This window comes from Danio rerio, chromosome 13 (genome assembly GCF_049306965.1).
Source record: "Danio rerio strain Tuebingen ecotype United States chromosome 13, GRCz12tu, whole genome shotgun sequence".
Classification (NCBI taxonomy): Eukaryota; Metazoa; Chordata; class Actinopteri; order Cypriniformes; family Danionidae; genus Danio; species Danio rerio.
This window is the reverse complement of record NC_133188.1, coordinates 43,397,501-43,415,248: the sequence shown is the minus strand read 5'-3', so window position 1 is coordinate 43,415,248 and position 17,748 is coordinate 43,397,501. Positions and strand designations below refer to the sequence as shown.

The 17,748-nt window shown below is 37.3% G+C and overlaps 1 long non-coding RNA gene across 4 annotated transcripts in view; it reads right to left on the bottom strand.

The window, feature by feature from the left end:
* LOC141377048 (uncharacterized) overlaps nt 1-17,748 on the bottom strand; it is a 99,838-nt gene that overhangs the window by 41,475 nt on the left and 40,615 nt on the right. The window contains exon 4 of one of the 4 annotated variants that reach the window (XR_012388873.1): nt 11,177-11,348. The exons of the other annotated variants lie outside the window; for them this stretch is intronic. This is a non-coding gene — a long non-coding RNA (uncharacterized lncRNA). The remainder of the gene's footprint in view (nt 1-11,176; nt 11,349-17,748) is intronic. 4 annotated transcript variants of the gene reach the window in all.

Genomic DNA, 17,748 nt, shown 5'->3' with positions numbered 1-17,748 from the left:
GAATCGATTAAATCGTTAAAAATCGATTACTAAAAGCGTTGGCAACAAAATTCATAATTGATCCGTTGTGTTGCACTTCATGGGGGCGTTTGACTGTTAAAAAACACTTTAGTTCAGCTCGGAGCGGAGTGAACAAAGTCTCTCTTGCGCACTGATCCAGAGTTCAACGCCTCAAAGACAAGAATGAGGAGGAAGGAAGTTCAGGGTAAATCACTACAGAATTCTACTTTTGTTTCGTTTTGAAGTGAGGGCCGAAAAAGTCCCTGGTGTGGTGTTTTACTCGTTATCCAGCCTGACAAGCATAACTAGTTAGCATTGGCTTGTTTACACATAGAGCGGCGACAGAAAAATCAAACTGAGCTTTGGTATATTGGCTGGAGGTGAGCCAAAGAAAGACATGTCATATCATTACAATTATGCAGCGTTTTAACCACCTAATGCTTATTTTATATCATAGACATGCAAATACACAAAAGTATTAGTAAAACAAAACACTGTGTTTGTAAAGCACACAAGAAAGTCTAACAATCCAATTAAATACAATTTGCCAACTCATACCAGATACACATTACACATAGTGAAAGTAACTATAAAGTTGAATCTATTCTTCTCTAAGTTCACCAGACACTTACTTGCATGTATTTGGGGAGTAACCTATGAATTTAATGAATCCTGCGTGTTCTACTTTTATTGAGGCAAACTTTATAGATCACGATCACTAACACGTTTATGTGAATTGGAATATCGAGTAGCTGATGACATGAAGAGCAAGCGTGACTATGTTGAATTAAAACAGAAGAAAAAAAAATAAATGGGATACATTTGTCATACAGCGATATTGTTGCTGCAGTGTGTCACATGTCACATGTCATAGATGAATTTGTGTGTGTGTCACAAATTCATCTATGAATTTGCTCTTCAGTGTTTGAACTCTCAGTAATGATTAAATCACACTGAACTGAGCTAAACTGAACTGAACTGAACTGAACTTAAACACTAAAACCTGAACCACACTGTTCCAGTTACTATGACCATTTATGTGAAGCTGCTTTGACACAATCTATATTGTAAAAGCGCTATACAAATAAAGCTGAATTGAATTGAACATGACAAACATAATGTGTCACCACAGAAACATTGAGTGAATAATCGCCTAAAAAATTTACTACTGGTTTTAGAATATTTTAAACCCACTAGCAAAATGATAAATAACAAAGCAGCGGTGGTAGAGTTACTTTGCACGTTGCAAGAATAAAGACTAAAGTTTTTATTCATTCGCCTTTTTTGATCATTCATTTTTCAATCTGTTGCCATGTATAGCTGCACTGCAAAAAAAGCTTTCCTTTCTTTCTTTCTTTCTTTCTTTCTTTCTTTCTTTCTTTCTATTTAGTCTCGTTTCCAGTGCAAATATGTAAAAATATTTTAAATCAAGAACAGATAAGAAAAATGGTATGGTAAGATTAAATGATGTTTAACTTCTGTTTGAAATCAAACAATTTTGCTTGTTTTAAGCAAATAATCACTTAATTTTGACGTGATTTTTTAAAAACAATATATACTATCTTATGCTACTTCATGTGTCTAGTATGTATCTTGAGTTAAGATTTTTTTAGATATTTGTATTGAAAACATGACAAAACTACTTAGTTCGTTTTTTATTTATATTGTTATTATTATTATTATTATTATTATAACAGCTCAGGAATAAGCTTTTTTGAATAAAGGGTTGGAAATGAATGCTGCACTTCGACCCTCAGGTAAATTGAGTTTGAGATTTGAGACACCTGCTGACTGTTTATATCAAGTGTGATTATAAAAAAATATATATATATTACAAAATAAAGTATACTTTTATAGTTTAAACAGTGAATATATATATATATATATATATATATATATATATATATATATATATATATATATATATATATATATATATAAATATAAATATATATATAAATATATATATATATATTGTCATATATCATATATATATATATATATATATATATATATATATATATATATATATATATATATATATATATATATATATATATATATATATATATATATTGTCATCATTAGAGGCTAAATTCACTGTTTAAACTATAAAAATGATTTTTATTACATAAAAAGTTTAAATCCCCTTTAAATCAGGGTCTCTTACCTTAAAATCTACAGGTTAAAATCTCTAAAAGCCTGTTCAAATGTTTTTTTTTTTTCTTTTTCTGCATGTCGTAGTAAACTCTATCAATTACAAAAGTGGGTCTGCATTGGCAGTTGTTAGCAAATCTATATACAGCCTTACCTGCTGGATATACTTGAAAAGGCAAGGCCTTGCAATCCTTCCTGATTGAAACTGCACTATGGAGACATGAATGTGTCTGCGTTCCTGGCTGAACGGGATGTGTGGTGTGACAGCCCTGTTTTGAGAGATGGGTGTTAATAGCAGCTCTGTTCCACAGGATACAGGGAGACCCTCCGCAGTGAAGGCACTCACGGCTTCTGACTTGAAAAATCATTTGAGGCTGATGCATCACTCGACTCTCATCAGCGGCGCAGAATTAATTGCGTGCACAGGAGCTCATAATTTAAGAGCGCAGCATCTGTAAAGTCCATCATCCCGCCGACTGCCTCGCAGAACAAACATGTCCACCATGAGATTTACTCCACCACGGAAAAACAACAGAATTTGATGAATAAATCCATTTCCCTTGCGAGACGGTGTCACCGCTTTGTGAAAGGAACCAACGCAGGGGGCTCTGAGAGGTCAAGGTTGTTGGAAAGGTCACAAAGAGTGACAAGCTTCTGTGTTTTGGCATAGAGGTCATAAACTTTGACCTCCAGGCCCTGAGAGCTCAAGCCTGGGAGAGCCGAACAGGCAAGAGTTAAACGAGGACGTCGTCTCTCGCTAATTGACATAATCTGCCAAATCCAGAATCTGCCCCTCATTTCTCAATCAATAGAGCTGAGACAGTGGAGGGTGAGAGTGGGCCTGTGGTCTGAAGCCATTCAAGCCTTTCCAAAAGCTCCTCTCCAGAAACCTTAACAAATAAAGCTATTCTCTTGGCATTGTTCGTCGGGAATGGCCGACCGCCATGTCTGGCTCCTGCGACCCACTCCTTACAGCACGTCCTCAGAGTAAGTTCCCATGAGGCAAGTGGATGGAAAGCACAAAGCCCCTTTAGCGGGAGAAATACGGCTTTTTATCGGGGTGGTAGAATTGGGGTCATTAGGGTTGTGCCACCCCCTCACTAACCTTTACCTCCCTCATTGCTGTATTAGAGCCCACCCTCAGCTCTACCAGAGGTCCCGCATTCATATGTAGAAGTGGCTTGAGAAAAGCTTCTGGGGAGCTCAGCCACTGATGACCTGCCAATCAATCTGTCACTCATGACTGTCACACTGCGCATATGTGATGGGCTGTTAGACTCTGGAGCCAGTGTTGGGCAGTGGGGTCACGGCAAACAACAGAGCGAGTCATTTAAGCGCATTTCCTATTAGCAAGGGAGTAGCAACATTGTTGTAGGTGTTGGGAAAGTTGATTTGAAAATGAAAATTTGCTGCTAATGTACTCACCCTCAGCCCATCCAAAAACAGATCACCTCACTTCATAAAATCTCTAATTTATTGTCATATTAATTATGCTTGTGTGTATTGGACGCTGAAAGTGCTGTAAGCTACTCGCTTGCATCTTATGAATTACCACAGAGCTAAAAAAAATAAATAAATAAGTAATAATATATATATATATATATATATATATATATATATATATATATATATATATATATATATATATATATATAGATGTCTGATTTGCTAAATGCCAGAATAATGAGAAATTTTATTTGAGATTTTTTTTTCTATTTATTTCAATTTCTACTTCTAGACAGTCAAAAGTTTACATACATTAACTTGTTATTTTTTTAGTTTTGCTTTTAAACTATATAACTTTGCTCAAATGTTTTGGGTATCCTTCCAAAAGCTTCTCACAATAGTTTGAAGGAATTTCGGCTCATTCCTTCTGACAGAATTGGTGTAACTGAGTCATATTTTTAGACTGTCTTGCTCGCACAAGCTTTTATAACTATGCCCACATACTTTTTTTATTGGATTGAGGTCAGGGCTTTGTGATGGCCCCTCCAAATTATTCACTCTGTTGTCCTTAAATCACATTTTAAATAGCTGGGTATTGAACATTGGTTCATTTTCATATTTTTAATATGACACATGTACAAGTTATAGCTCAAATGAAAGCTCTTGCCAGTGCTCATACGGTTCTAGCATTCTTTTTACAGAATTATGTTCACATATCAAACAGTTGCCGAATGAATTGCGGTCTTTCCATGGCGCAGAAGTGAAAACAATACATTTATGATCAATCAGCAGCCCCAGATAGCACAGACTGCTGTCATCTCTTGCCTCTTTTCTGTGCTTCAGGGCCATTCTCCTCTGTTTGTGAGGTGATGTGCATAAGTAATCTTTTTATATGTCTGACGTGGTCCAAACACAGTGAATTATGTTTGATCAAACAAAAGAATAGTGAAATATGAAAACAATGATCGATCCCTGTGGCTTGTATAGCACCTCTCATCAGTTGGAATATAATAACTTTTACATAGATTAAGGTAGAGACATTTTTCTTTTTTCCTATGATTAGAGACATGTGCAGGAACCACCAAAATTTATTACAGCACCCTAGACAACACAGAACCTAAAAGGTACACTTTCAAATTTGAGTTTATATATATAAAAAAAATAATAAGACAAAAAGCGCCTCTTTTAGGTGTTATAATAACACAGACAAAATATACAGTTATTTTAAACACTTCTAATAGTGTTTTATGAAAATTCAAAGGGTTTTATTTTAAATTATACCAACTTTTTGCCTTTACACCTCAGCATGTGGATTTAAAAGCATGAGCTTTTAAATTTGGTAGGCAAAATCCAGGCGGATATCCCAAAATAGCACTGGAGTTTAATGTAACCTGCTCACCTAAAGTTTACGTTTCATAAATTTATATTATTTTCTAATTAATAACTTAAATGAACTCAAAATATTATATATTTTAAATATCACCAAACCACTGAATCTTAAAGAGTTTTTCTAAATTTGCAAAATAATTAAAAGATATTTTAGAACCCAAAAAACTACAAAGAGCATACCTACAACCGAACCCCAAACTGTATCTTACTGTTTTCAGGACCTACATGTACAACTTAAGGCGAAGAATTTTAAACAATAAACGTACATTAAAAAGGTAAATAATAAGCCATTACATTTACAGTATACAAAAATACGATGTTGCTTAATAATGTTTCACACAGTAAGACGTCACAACAATATACTTTCTGTACAAGGTTGATTCCATCGTTTTCCCCATATTTTTCTATAGAGGATTTGTTAGCACAGCTAGCTACATGTTTTGTGTAGCTTGCCCAGCACTGGCTGGCAATGCAATCTACACCTGCAGTGTGAACTATGAATTCAATGTCAAAGAAAATCACAAGGAACACGCTCGGTGGCAATGATTCAAACAGATGGTCTACTCTACACTAGTTTCAGCCAGACACAAAGCTGTAACACATTTAATATGTGGTAAAATTCAATGAGTATGTGACACCACATCTACATAAATGGAAATGGAGGACACTGCTGAAAAATATGTTTGCGTGTTAAGTTAAAGTGAAACATTTATTTGCTTTACATAAATGCATTATTTATGCATCCAGCAGACAATTTAATTCAAAGTGACTAACACAAGCAGTTCCACAAGGAGCAAATGAGATTATTTAAGAGTTATAAGATTCAAAACTTATGTTTTTAGTGTAACCGGTGGCAAATAAGTAATGATGGGCAAAGATTAGTCACGATTAATCTCATCGAAAAAATAAAAGTTCGACATATGTGTACTGTAAATGTGTATTATATATATTTTTTATGTGTGACACATGCACATACACAGAAATTTATTTATATATATATATATATATATATATATATATATATATATATATATATATATATATATAAATGTACATATAATTTGTATCATATACATATATTTTATATCTGAATTAAATATAAGATAATATGTAATACAATAAACATTTTCTCAAATATATGCATGCATTTGTGTATTTATATATACAGTTGAAATCAAAATTATTATACCGCATTTGATTTTTTTTCTTTTTTAAATATTTACCAAATAATGTTTAGCAGATTTAGGAATTTTTTACAGTATTTCCTATAATAAATTTTCTTCTGGAGAAAGTCTTATTTTTGTTTTTTCAGCTAGAAAAAAAAAGCAATTTAGTCGAAATTATTACCCTTTAAGCTATATTTTTTCAACTACAATCTACAGAACAAACCATCGTTATACAATAACTTGCCTAATTACCCAAACCTGCCTAGTTAACCTGATTTACCTATTTGAAGTCTTTAAATGTCAGTTTAACCTGTATAGAAGTGTAGTGAAAAATATCTAGTCAAATATTATTTACTGTCATAAAAGATCATCAAGAAATCAGTTATTAGAAATGAGTTATTAAAACTATTATGTCTAGAAACGTGTTGAAAAAAATTTCAGAAATTATAAACAGAAAAAAATTAACACGGAGGCTAATAATTCTGACTTCAAATGCATACATAATAACTATACACAGTACACACACACACACACACACACACACACACACACACACACACACACACACATATACACATTATATATATATATATATAAAATGTAAAACAAAATTTTATTTTAGATGTAATTAATCACAAATAATTTTTGCCCAGCACATAATTCAACTGCAGGTAGTGACTTATTTATGAACACTTAAAATGAGACTAAACAGACGAGAGAACTGTAAAAACATATTTTACATCAAAAATCAGTAAACAGGCTTACAAGGATAACCTAAGAAGTTGGTAAAAGTCTTATTTAAAAAATAAATGAATAAAAATGTTACTGTGTAAACAAATATACAAATACTGAGGGGGGAAAATCTACTTTATTTTAAGGTGTCCTTGTTACACATGTTTTGTAATTCATATAGTGATTATAATTAACTAACTAATTATAATTAATAAGCAACTAACTGAAAACACAAGCTTTCTTCTTTAAACCTAATCATATAATAAAGTTAAAGGGGGAATAGGTTATTGTAGGTGATTCTGATAAGCAGTGGCGGTTCTAGACCAGAGTGACTGGGGGGCAGTGCAGGGGCCACTTGTTCTTTTAGGGGGCACACTTTAACATACATCACAAAATTTTTTCATGCAGCACTCAGCAGTCTTCATAAACAAGATAATTAAATAACTTATACTCAAGATAGTCTTCCATGTTAATGTATTTGACAAGTAACGTTGTTACGTTTTCACACCTGTAAACTTTAACAGATGCAGCTGAAGTCTTTTTTTCTGCCCTCCCATTTATTTAAAATGATGTTTTCCAATTGATCTTTAACAAGAAGATTTTCACAAAATTTTGTATAAAACAATAAAAATTCTTCTGGAGTCATAATAAGCCTTATTTCTTACAGTTTGTATTGATTAAAAGCATTTTTAATAAAAAAAAAATGCTATGGTCAGTATTATTAGCCCGCTTAAGAAATATTTACTATATATTTTTTGATTGTCTACACAACAAACCCGTTATACAATAACTTGACTTCCAACTAGTTAACATAACCTATAGTGAAGTCTTTAAATTACACTTTAATCTGAATCAAAGACTATAGAATACTTAAAGGGACTTTGTCTGATTACAAATATCTTGCAAAATAACTAGTAAAATATTATGCTCTGACTGTCACTATGGCAAAGTTAAAAAAATAGTTTATCGAAATTAGTTAAACTATTATGTTTAAAAACATGTTGTAATAAATCATGTGTTGAAGACTCATTCTTCATGTCATCACTGAAAACACAAATGAATGATGACAAAACTAAACGAATTGACTATTACTTCTACATGAGCGTGACTGAAAATCGGGTCACGTGGATCACTTGACGCAGAAGTACAAACCAGGCTTAAAACACCACAGCTGAAATCTACCCGCATTTGGCAGGTTGGCGGGTGTTAATGTCAAGCCCTGATTAGAATCATAAAAACAGCATATACTGTATCATTCCCGTCTTCCAGCAGAAAAGCAATGAGAAAAACACTTTGTTAAACATCTTGTTTAACAACAGTTATGAGATTAAGTTTGTCGTTCATCATAAGGATGCTTCTCCAGAGAAAAATGTAACCATAATCCCATGTGTCTCCACTTGTATGTCTTCAATTGATAAATTAAAAGTTATCAATTTAAATTTTTTTGCAAATTGGCCACTGCAAAGCACATTTTGGTCAACCACTCACTAATGAATATCCCTTTTCTGTGTATCACAGACATAATTGCATGAATACCTTATGCTTTTTCAACCCAATCCCTCAAACCACCTATTTCCCTTCCAGTATATAACGCCTATGTACCAGAGTCCGATCAATTCCCATTGAAGCAAAGTCCCACCCTTCATTTCTTTTCTGGCTTAATATACTGTTTCACTCAAAAGTACATCAGGTTACGTAAGCAAAACCTCTTCGTGAACAGCATGTCTTTAATTTGATAGCTCTATACTCTTACTGCATGCCAACAATTGTCTCATTTATTAAAGGATTAAAGGATTTCTATGGGATTCTCTGTGAGCACCTGGTTCTGGGACCAGCATGGATTTGTCCACTCACTCCGGAGAGACCAAAGCACATCCACCTGGCTCCTGCCCAGAAACACCGCTCAATGCCTGTATTCAAGCGCAGAGCTGAACATTACTTAAAGAACAGTCATAATGCTGTCATCCCACACTTCACATACATGAAGGTGATCCACTGGACTACATCTGTAGCGCTGAGCTCAGGTTGCTCAAGCCCACAGGAAACAGCTTGACAAACAGGAAGAGAACTTTCTCAGACATTTGCTTTGAGGCAAACTACACTGTAAGAAAGAAAATACAGGAATACTTGTAAATTTCTGCCAGGACAGCTAAATGCAATGTATGTCAAAATGTGGGTAAAACACCTGGGAAAAATCAATATAGGATTTTCTAGTGTAATAATGTAATCCACTGGGTCTGTTTTTAGTGACTTTTTCTACAGTGTGCAAAAATCTGGTCATTTTCAATTAATCATTGTGTAATGTTGAAATGGACTACACCCTCATTTAATTAGTGGGTGTTTTTGCCAAAATTGACCTCCATTATATGACATTTTTTGATTGAAAAGCCTTGACACCATATAATCATTCATTCTTGATTGCTGGTGTTTTTCCTTGTTGGGAAAAGATAAAATTTGTTATTTTTACTGTTGATCATCAGTTTGCACCATTAACTTTTTAGATAGGCCAGGACAAAAAAGCTTCAAGTTTTTATATGGAGTAAAACAGTAAGTTATAGAGTGCATGGATAATACACTTCCTATGCTTACTATGTTTTGAAAGCTGCGGTACAAATTTTTATTTTCTCAAACATATCAAGGGTGCAAAGGTCTCTCACATTACACACGTTACACACAGAAGTCAGAATTACTACCCCCCTTCAACCCCCACCCCCCCACACACCCCCTTAGATTTTTTTTTTCTTTGGTAAATAATTCCCAGATGATGTTTACCAGAGGAAGGAATATTTTCACAGTATGTCTGATAATATTCTTTCTTCTGGAGAAAGTCTTATTTTTTATTTCGGCTAGAATAAAAGCAGTTTTTAGTTTTTAAAAAAAACATTTTCATATCAAAATTATTAGCCCCTTTCAGCTATATTACTTTGATAGTCCACAGAACAAACCATCATTATACAATAACTTGCCTAATTACCCTAACCTACCTAGTTAACCTAATTAACCTAGTTAAGCCTTTAAATGTCACTTTAAGCTGTATAGAAGTGTCTTGAAATCTATTTAGCGAAATATTGTGCGCTGTCATCATGACAAAGATAAACAGGAGGGTTGATAATTCAGGTGGGCTAATAATTCTGACTTCAACTGTGTGTGTGTGTGTGTGTGTGTTTATATATATATATATATATATATATATATATATATATATATATATATATATATATATATATACATACATATACATATATATATATATATATATATATATATATATATATATATATATATATATATATATATATATATATATATATATATATATATATATAATTATTAGCATGCAAAGCAAAACATTTGTGCATCATATGGTTAGTCTTTGTGCTGAGTTAGGGGCTCCACCTGGAGAAATCCTGCAGCCCAAATATGCTGGCAGACCGGCATGGTACGATAGGAAGAGCAGGATTGTATAATCCACAACCTTTCATTAAGCACTCAATCACTGCCACAATATCTTCCTCTCACTTTTTAATTTACGTCACTGACTTTCTCAAACACATCCATCCATTCAGGGGTGTCACTTCAAGGTTATAACCTGCCAAGCCATAGAAGGAAATACTGCCTCCCTTGCACAATGGGGAGAACTTCCATTGTCAGTCAATTTGATTCTGTATAGTCGGTTTTGAATATGATGGAGAAAAAAACACAATACACCTTGGGTTGTCATCGCTGAAAAGTAAGAAGGCATGCCACAACAACATTTTGATTTGCAAACCAATGCATTGTAAAAAATGTTTTTCCAGCTTAGATTTTTGGTTTGTTACTAGTCCAAAAATCTAAAAATTGTTAAATCAAAGAACATTTTCTAGACAAGCAAAAAATGTTTAAAGTGAGTTTTTCCTGAAAACAAGCAAGGTAATCTGCAGATGAGGTAAGAAAAATATGTCAAAAAGAAAAACAAGACGCTTACCCCATTGGCAGATTATTGTCCTTATTTTAAGGAAAAACTCATTTAATTGTGTACTATTAATTATTGCTTGTCTAGAAAAAAGCTTCTTAATTGAAATTTTGTTTTACATATTTAAAAAAAATGAGAAAAAAAGCCTTATTTTGCAGTTAGCAGATGATTCTTTAAAGTGAAATAAAGAGTGTGTAGATATGTTTCAAAAACCAAGGATTCTTATGAGTGGTTTGTTCAATTAGTTGCTCAACAAGACACATTACAAGTTTAAAATCAGTCAGATAATTCATTAATTGAAATAAATCCATAAAAAGGGTTACTGAATCATCACCTCCTTCATTCTGTGAACTGCAGATTTTCAATGAGAGGAAATGAAGCTATTTAGACCAGTGTTTCTCAACTAGGTTCCTGCAGGACCACCAGCTCTTCACACGTTTCAAGAAGTCTTTTTAACCAAACACACCTGATTCGGATTATCAGCTCATTAGAAGAGACTGAAGGACCTGTAATGGGTGTGACAGACAAAGGAGACATCCAAAACATGCAGTGTTAGTGGTGGTCCAAGAACATGGTTAAGAAAACACTGATATAGATTAACATTTGTGTCAGTATCATGAGTATCACATCTCTATCATGCTATGGTTGTCTCTTAGTATGCATTCTTCAGTATTCTTACATACTCATGTTCTTATGTAACGTCATCATCAATTGTCAAAGTTTGGGTGTTAAACTGTCAACAATTTGGGGGTCATCTTGAATAGCACACTCTCATTTGAAGGTCACATCAGTAATATTACGCATACTGCATATTTCCACTTGTGTATTATCACTCGTCTCCGCCCTTCTCTCACAACCAATAACACAGCCATTCTTATCCATGCATTAGTTACTTCACATCTTGACTACTGTAATGCACTTATTTCTGGGCTTCCTTCTAAACTTCTCCATGAACTCCAACGGATTCAGAACCATGTAGCTCATGTCATCTCTAGGACTCCATCTCACGAGCAAGTCACACCACTTCTTTATCAGCTTCACTGTCTTCCAGTAAAGTTTCGTATTGATTTTAAAATATTACTTCTAACTTTCAAGGCTTACTTCTAATTTTCACCGAACTTTTCCATATTTATACCCTTCATCGTACTCCTAGATCAGCCAACTATTTCTCTCTGGTACCACATCGCACTCGATTAAGCACAATGGGAGACAGATCTTTAAGCTCTATGGATCTTTGACTATGGAACTCCATTCCCCTGGATCTAAGGAGCAGTGATAGTCTTGACACATTTAAATCTCGTCTAAAGACCCATGTTTTAAAACAGGCGTTCCTTTAACAATTTTTAAATCTTTTTTTGTTTTTTATCATGTTATTTTATATTCACAATGTGTGTTTTTACTTGTTTGGTCAATGCTTGTTTGGTAATGTTGTATTATGTTTTAATTTGTTCTAGCATGGCTGTTGATGCTTATTGTAAGGTGACCTTTGGTGTCTAGAAAGGCGCCATTTACAGATAAAATGAATTAGTATCATTATTATTAAAGTTCAGTTTCAAAACTCAAGAACTGCAAGAACTCCTGGATGTGTTCTTAATATCTTGGACACTTCAAGAGTTCACACTTAGCTGATGATTTACAAAGCTTATTTGGCATGCTGTCCCGGGAGAGAGCCCCGAGCTCAAGGGCTCCTCGAGCCAGGGGCTTCCTCCCGTTGGCAGAGCAAGAAGGGAGCCTGAGCTCGGTGGATCTCAGAACTCCCCTGCCGCTGTAGCTAAGGGAACGTAAGGAATTAGACCAGCTTGATTGTTAAGTATGTTGAATGTCTTTGGATGGTGGGAGGAAACCGGAGAGCCCGGGGAAAACCCACGCGGACAAGGGAAGGACATACAAACTCCCCACAGAAACACTCACCGGTACTATCGAACTAGGACCGGCAGTATTCTTGCTGTGTGGTTCACAGTGCTAACCACTGGACCGCCGTGCCGCCCAATTACAGGTAAAGGAGGAGAATAGGGGAGGAGGGGGGTTTCTTCCAAACGAAGATAAAGTGAACTGAAAACTTAGACTATTTATGGTGCCTTAGGGCTCATATGATTGGAAGATTAGTGATTAGCAAATGCGAGACTGGACGTGATAAATCATAAGCACGTGATCCTCTCGAAATTAGTTTATGAATAAACTTCACTTCAAGAGTTCACACTTAGCTGATGATTTACAAAGCTTATTTGGCATGCTGTCCCAGGAGAGAGCCCCGAGCTCAAGGGCTCCTCGAGCCCGGGGCTTCCTCCCGTTGGCAGAGCAAGAAGGGAGCCTGAGCTCGGTGGATCTCAGAACTCCCCAAAATGCAGAATTAATCGCTCGGGACAGCAGCCGCGTATTCGAAGCAAAAAACCCCCCAAAAGGCAGGAAATTTAGAGCTATATCCGGCTGCTGGATATAATAGAAGGAAAGAGGTTAAATGCATGGGCATTAATTAGATAGGATTAATAAGGGTGAAAAGAGGATTCTAATAACTCTTGCTGGAGTTAGAGTTTGAAGGAACCCCTGCGGGGGTCATGGTTTTCGGGGTTAAGAAGAAGGGGAGAATAGGTGGTTTGAAGCAGTGAAAAGAGAACTTTGAGTGAATCTTGTGGGAGTTGGAGCTCTAAGTGACCCCTGCGGGGGCCAGAGTAGAGTGAAGGTATGGAGCAGAGAGTGGAGGAGAGTAGCTCTTACGAAAGATGGAGCTTTGTGAGAGTTTGAGTTTAGAGCGGCCTCTGCGGAGGTTAGAGCTTGAGGGTAGGGTGTAGATGGGAGTGACCTCTGCGGAGGTTAGAGCTTGAGGGTAGGGAGTAGATAGGAGCGACCTCTGCGGAGGTTTGAGCTTGAAGGTAGGGTGTAGATAGGAGTGACCTCTGCGGAGGTTTGAGCTTGAGGGTAGGGTGTAGATAGGAGCGACCTCTGCGGAGGTTTGAGCTTGAAGGTAGGGTGTAGATAGGAGTGACCTCTGCGGAGGTTTGAGCTTGAGGGTAGGGTGTAGATAGGAGTGACCTCTGCGGAGGTTAGAGGGTAGGGAGTAGATAGGAGCGACCTCTGCTGAGGTTTGAGCTTGAAGGTAGGGTGTAGATAGGAGTGACCTCTGCGGAGGTTTGAGCTTGAGGGTAGGGTGTAGATAGGAGCGACCTCTGCGGAGGTTTGAGCTTGAAGGTAGGGTGTAGATAGGAGTGACCTCTGCGGAGGTTAGAGCTTGAGGGTAGGGAGTAGATAGGAGCGACCTCTGCGGAGGTTTGAGCTTGAAGGTAGAGTGTAGATAGGAGTGACCTCTGCGGAGGTTTGAGCTTGAGGGTAGGGTGTAGATAGGAGCGACCTCTGCGGAGGTTTGAGCTTGAAGGTAGGGTGTAGATAGGAGTGACCTCTGCGGAGGTTTGAGCTTGAGGGTAGGGTGTAGATAGGAGTGACCTCTGCGGAGGTTTGAGCTTGAGGGAAGGGTGTAGATAGGAGTGACCTCTGCGGAGGTTTGAGCTTGAGGGAAGAGTGTAGCTGAGAGGAGCAATGAGGTTGCTGGAATGCTAACTGTAATGGCCATTGGGGGCGTCCTTGGCAAAACCTGTAGGAGTGCCATTGTTGGACGATTAGGCTTCTGCTGAGTTTGGTTAGGATGACTCTAGCGAGAATTGAGGCTCTATTAGGTACCTTTGTGAGTTGGAGCCTTGTGAGGAGTTGCTTGGGGGTTGGTTAGAGCCTGTTGTGCTTCTTTGAGGTGGTATTTACTGAGGCGTATGTAAGATTTAAAGCTTCAGAAGACCAGCGACCAAGGGTCTGGATCTGATTGTGTGAGAGCCCGTTAGAGGCTGCTGTAGTGGCTGCGCCAATCCTGAATGAGTGGCTGGAAAAAGGCTCTGGGGAAAAACCTGATAGGCGAAGAATTTCTTTAAGGTGTTTTTGGAACCAGAATCGAGATACTGGACGGTTAGCGTCATCAGTAAAAAGCGGGGCCATAGGGTTTGCTTCTTGAGATTTTCTTAGATTAAGATAGGCTAGGAGGGTTTGGAATGGGCGAATAGGGGAAGGTATGTCGAAAATGAGGATAGAGTGTACTTTCTGGGTTTGATCTGTTTTGCTTTGTTTGATAAGGAAAGAGATGGTTTCCTTATCTTGCAAAGCTAGATCTGAGATAGTGGGGTGGAGTAGAGGGTTAAATTTAGATGTAACTGTTAATTCGGAACATCTAAGAAACCCAAAAAATGCTAGATTAAACATAGCATCTAAGGTGCGGGCTGTATGGGAGGAAATATACCCTTTGCGAAGGGTGTAGATGCATGAGGTAAGGATTTTGAGTGTGATGGGTTGTCTGGCATCAGGGCTGGTGGGGTGGTTTTTCTGAATACCCTTGATAAGAAGGGAGGTTTGCGAATTTGTGATGGCGTCGGAAGGAGACCCATGGATTAATTTGTGAAAGAACTGGATCCCGCTAAGGTAGCTCTTTATTGAACTGGCTTGTAGGTGATTTGCGGTGTGAAGGTGGGATATAAAGGAAGTGATAGAGAGGAGAGAAAAATCAGGGAAAGGAAGTTGGTGTAGAATATGGAATTGTTTGAACGAATTCCATGCTGTGAGGTATGCATTGAGGGTTCTAGGAGCTATTGCTTGCAGGATGAGAGATAGAGAAGTTTGGTGAAGATTATGAAGTGGGTGGTTTATGGCAATATCGTTTCTGAATACGGAGGTACAGGCGTTGGGTGAGGGTCTGCTTCCGGGGCCAGTTGCCAGGATTTCTGTAGAGAGAAGCGAGAGAGAGAGTCAGCAATTTGGTTTTTGCAACCAGGTACATGTTCAGCAATCATGATAAATTGTTTTTTAGCAGATATCCAGATAAGGCGTCTTAAAAATGGCATAAGTGCTTGGGAGTGGGAGCGCCTTTTGTTGATGCAATGCACTGTGGCTTCATTATCGCAGTGAATGAGAATGCTAAAAGTAGACCATTCGTCCCCCCACAAGATGGCTGCTGCGACAATGGGGTAGAGTTCGAATAGGGCTGAAGAACATTGGTCTTTTGGAATGGAATAGAATTGGGGTGGCCGTGTTGAGGCAAACCAGTGTCCTTTGTAGTAGCCGCCGAAACCAATAGAGGGGGCAGCATCTGTGTATAGGTTAATGTCGATGGGGGAAGTTGTTAAGTCGCTATAGAAAAAGGGAACAGCCGTTCCATTGCTTAAGGAAAGAGATCCATAAGCAGAGTTCATCGCGACTTGGTTTAGAGAGAATAATTATTTCTTCTAAACCTTGGACTGTGGTGGATAGTTGAAGGAGGTGTGAAATAAAGGGGCGGCCCTGTGGAATGATGCGCATAGCGAAATTTAGATGGCCGAGAATTGATAGGAGTTCTCGTTTTGTGCACATCTGTTTTTCGAGGAAGATTTGGGATAGAGAAATGATCCGATCGATCTTCTCTTTGGGAAGGGATGCTTGAAATTTGTGCGAGTCTAGATTAATGCCCAGAAATTCGATTGAAGTACTGGGACCTGAAGTTTTTTCCTCTGCTAGAGGAATTCCGAGATCAGCGAAAACTTGTTGGGTGATCGCTAGGTGTTTGGCTGGAGGAGATGACGGGGGAGAAATAATGAGAAAATCGTCTAGAAGGTGGATGAGGTATGGAATTCCGTAATTATGGATAGAATCCAGCATAATCATGTCAAATATTTTTGGGCTGCTTTTGCATCCGAAGGTTAGTCGGACTGCAAAATAGAATTGATTGCGCCAATAAATGCCAAAAAGGTGCCAGAAGTCTGGGTGGATTGGCATGATTTTAAAGGCAGAAGAGATGTCTACTTTGGCTAGCCAGGCGTTGTGGCTGGCTATCTTTATAAGAGAAATTGCTTGATCGATGTCGTGATAGTTGGGCGTATATTCTTCTAGTGGTATCGTGCTGTTAATGCTAGGGAAAGAAGAATTATGTGGGGACGAAAGGTCAACTATGAGGCGTTTTTTGCCGGAAAATTTTCGAGTTGCGACACCAATGGGGCTAATGCGTGAAATATTGAATGGAGGAGCCTTAAAAGGTCCGATCATGAATTTGTTGTCGATTTCTTTTTTAATAAGATAATCGACTGTTTCGGGTTCGGAGGTCGCAGACTGAAGGTTAGGACGAATTAGATAAAGTGAAAAATGGAATGTATCCTTTGTGAAGAGGATGTGGAGTGGAGTAGGTTGGATGAGGGTCAGCTTCTGGAGCCAGCAGTCATGATCTCTAAAATAGAAAAACAAAGAGAATCAGAAATTAAATCTTTGCAAAATAATACAAGTATGGCAGACATGAAAATTGTTTTAGATAATATCCATGCGAGGCATCTGAATAAGGGCATGTAAATGGAAGCGCTTTGTTAATGCATGGTCTGATAGCTTTATTGCTACAATGTGCAAGGATGGTAGAGGTGGGTGTTCGTCTCCCCACGGGATGGCAGAGGGATAGAGAGCTGAGCATATGGGGTGTGGCTTGTCTGGTGGTCCTGGAAAACTGGTATCTCTTGAAGAGTGAGCATGTGAAGTGATAGTGAAGTTCAAATTTTTATTTATAACAGTCAAGTGAGAAGTTTGTTGTCTTGCCGTTTTCACACCCGACTGACTTGCTACATAATCCTATATGACATTTTGTATGGCGTATTACACTTGGACTTTGTGCTTGATGGTATAATGATTTCCAATAGCTTGCTATAATTTACTGGTTGGGTAATAATCTTTTCAGAAGTTAAATGTCTATTGGAATTTTTTTTTTTTTTTTTTTTTTTTCAAGAGAGAGGGCGGGACCATCTCCAGTCTTTTAGCTCATTGGATGGTGATGCTTCTCTTTACAGCTATTGGCTTAACGGAGTTTCAGTCAGGCAATGCAAAAGGTGCAAAAAGCCTGGCGGCCATTTTGTTAATCAAATT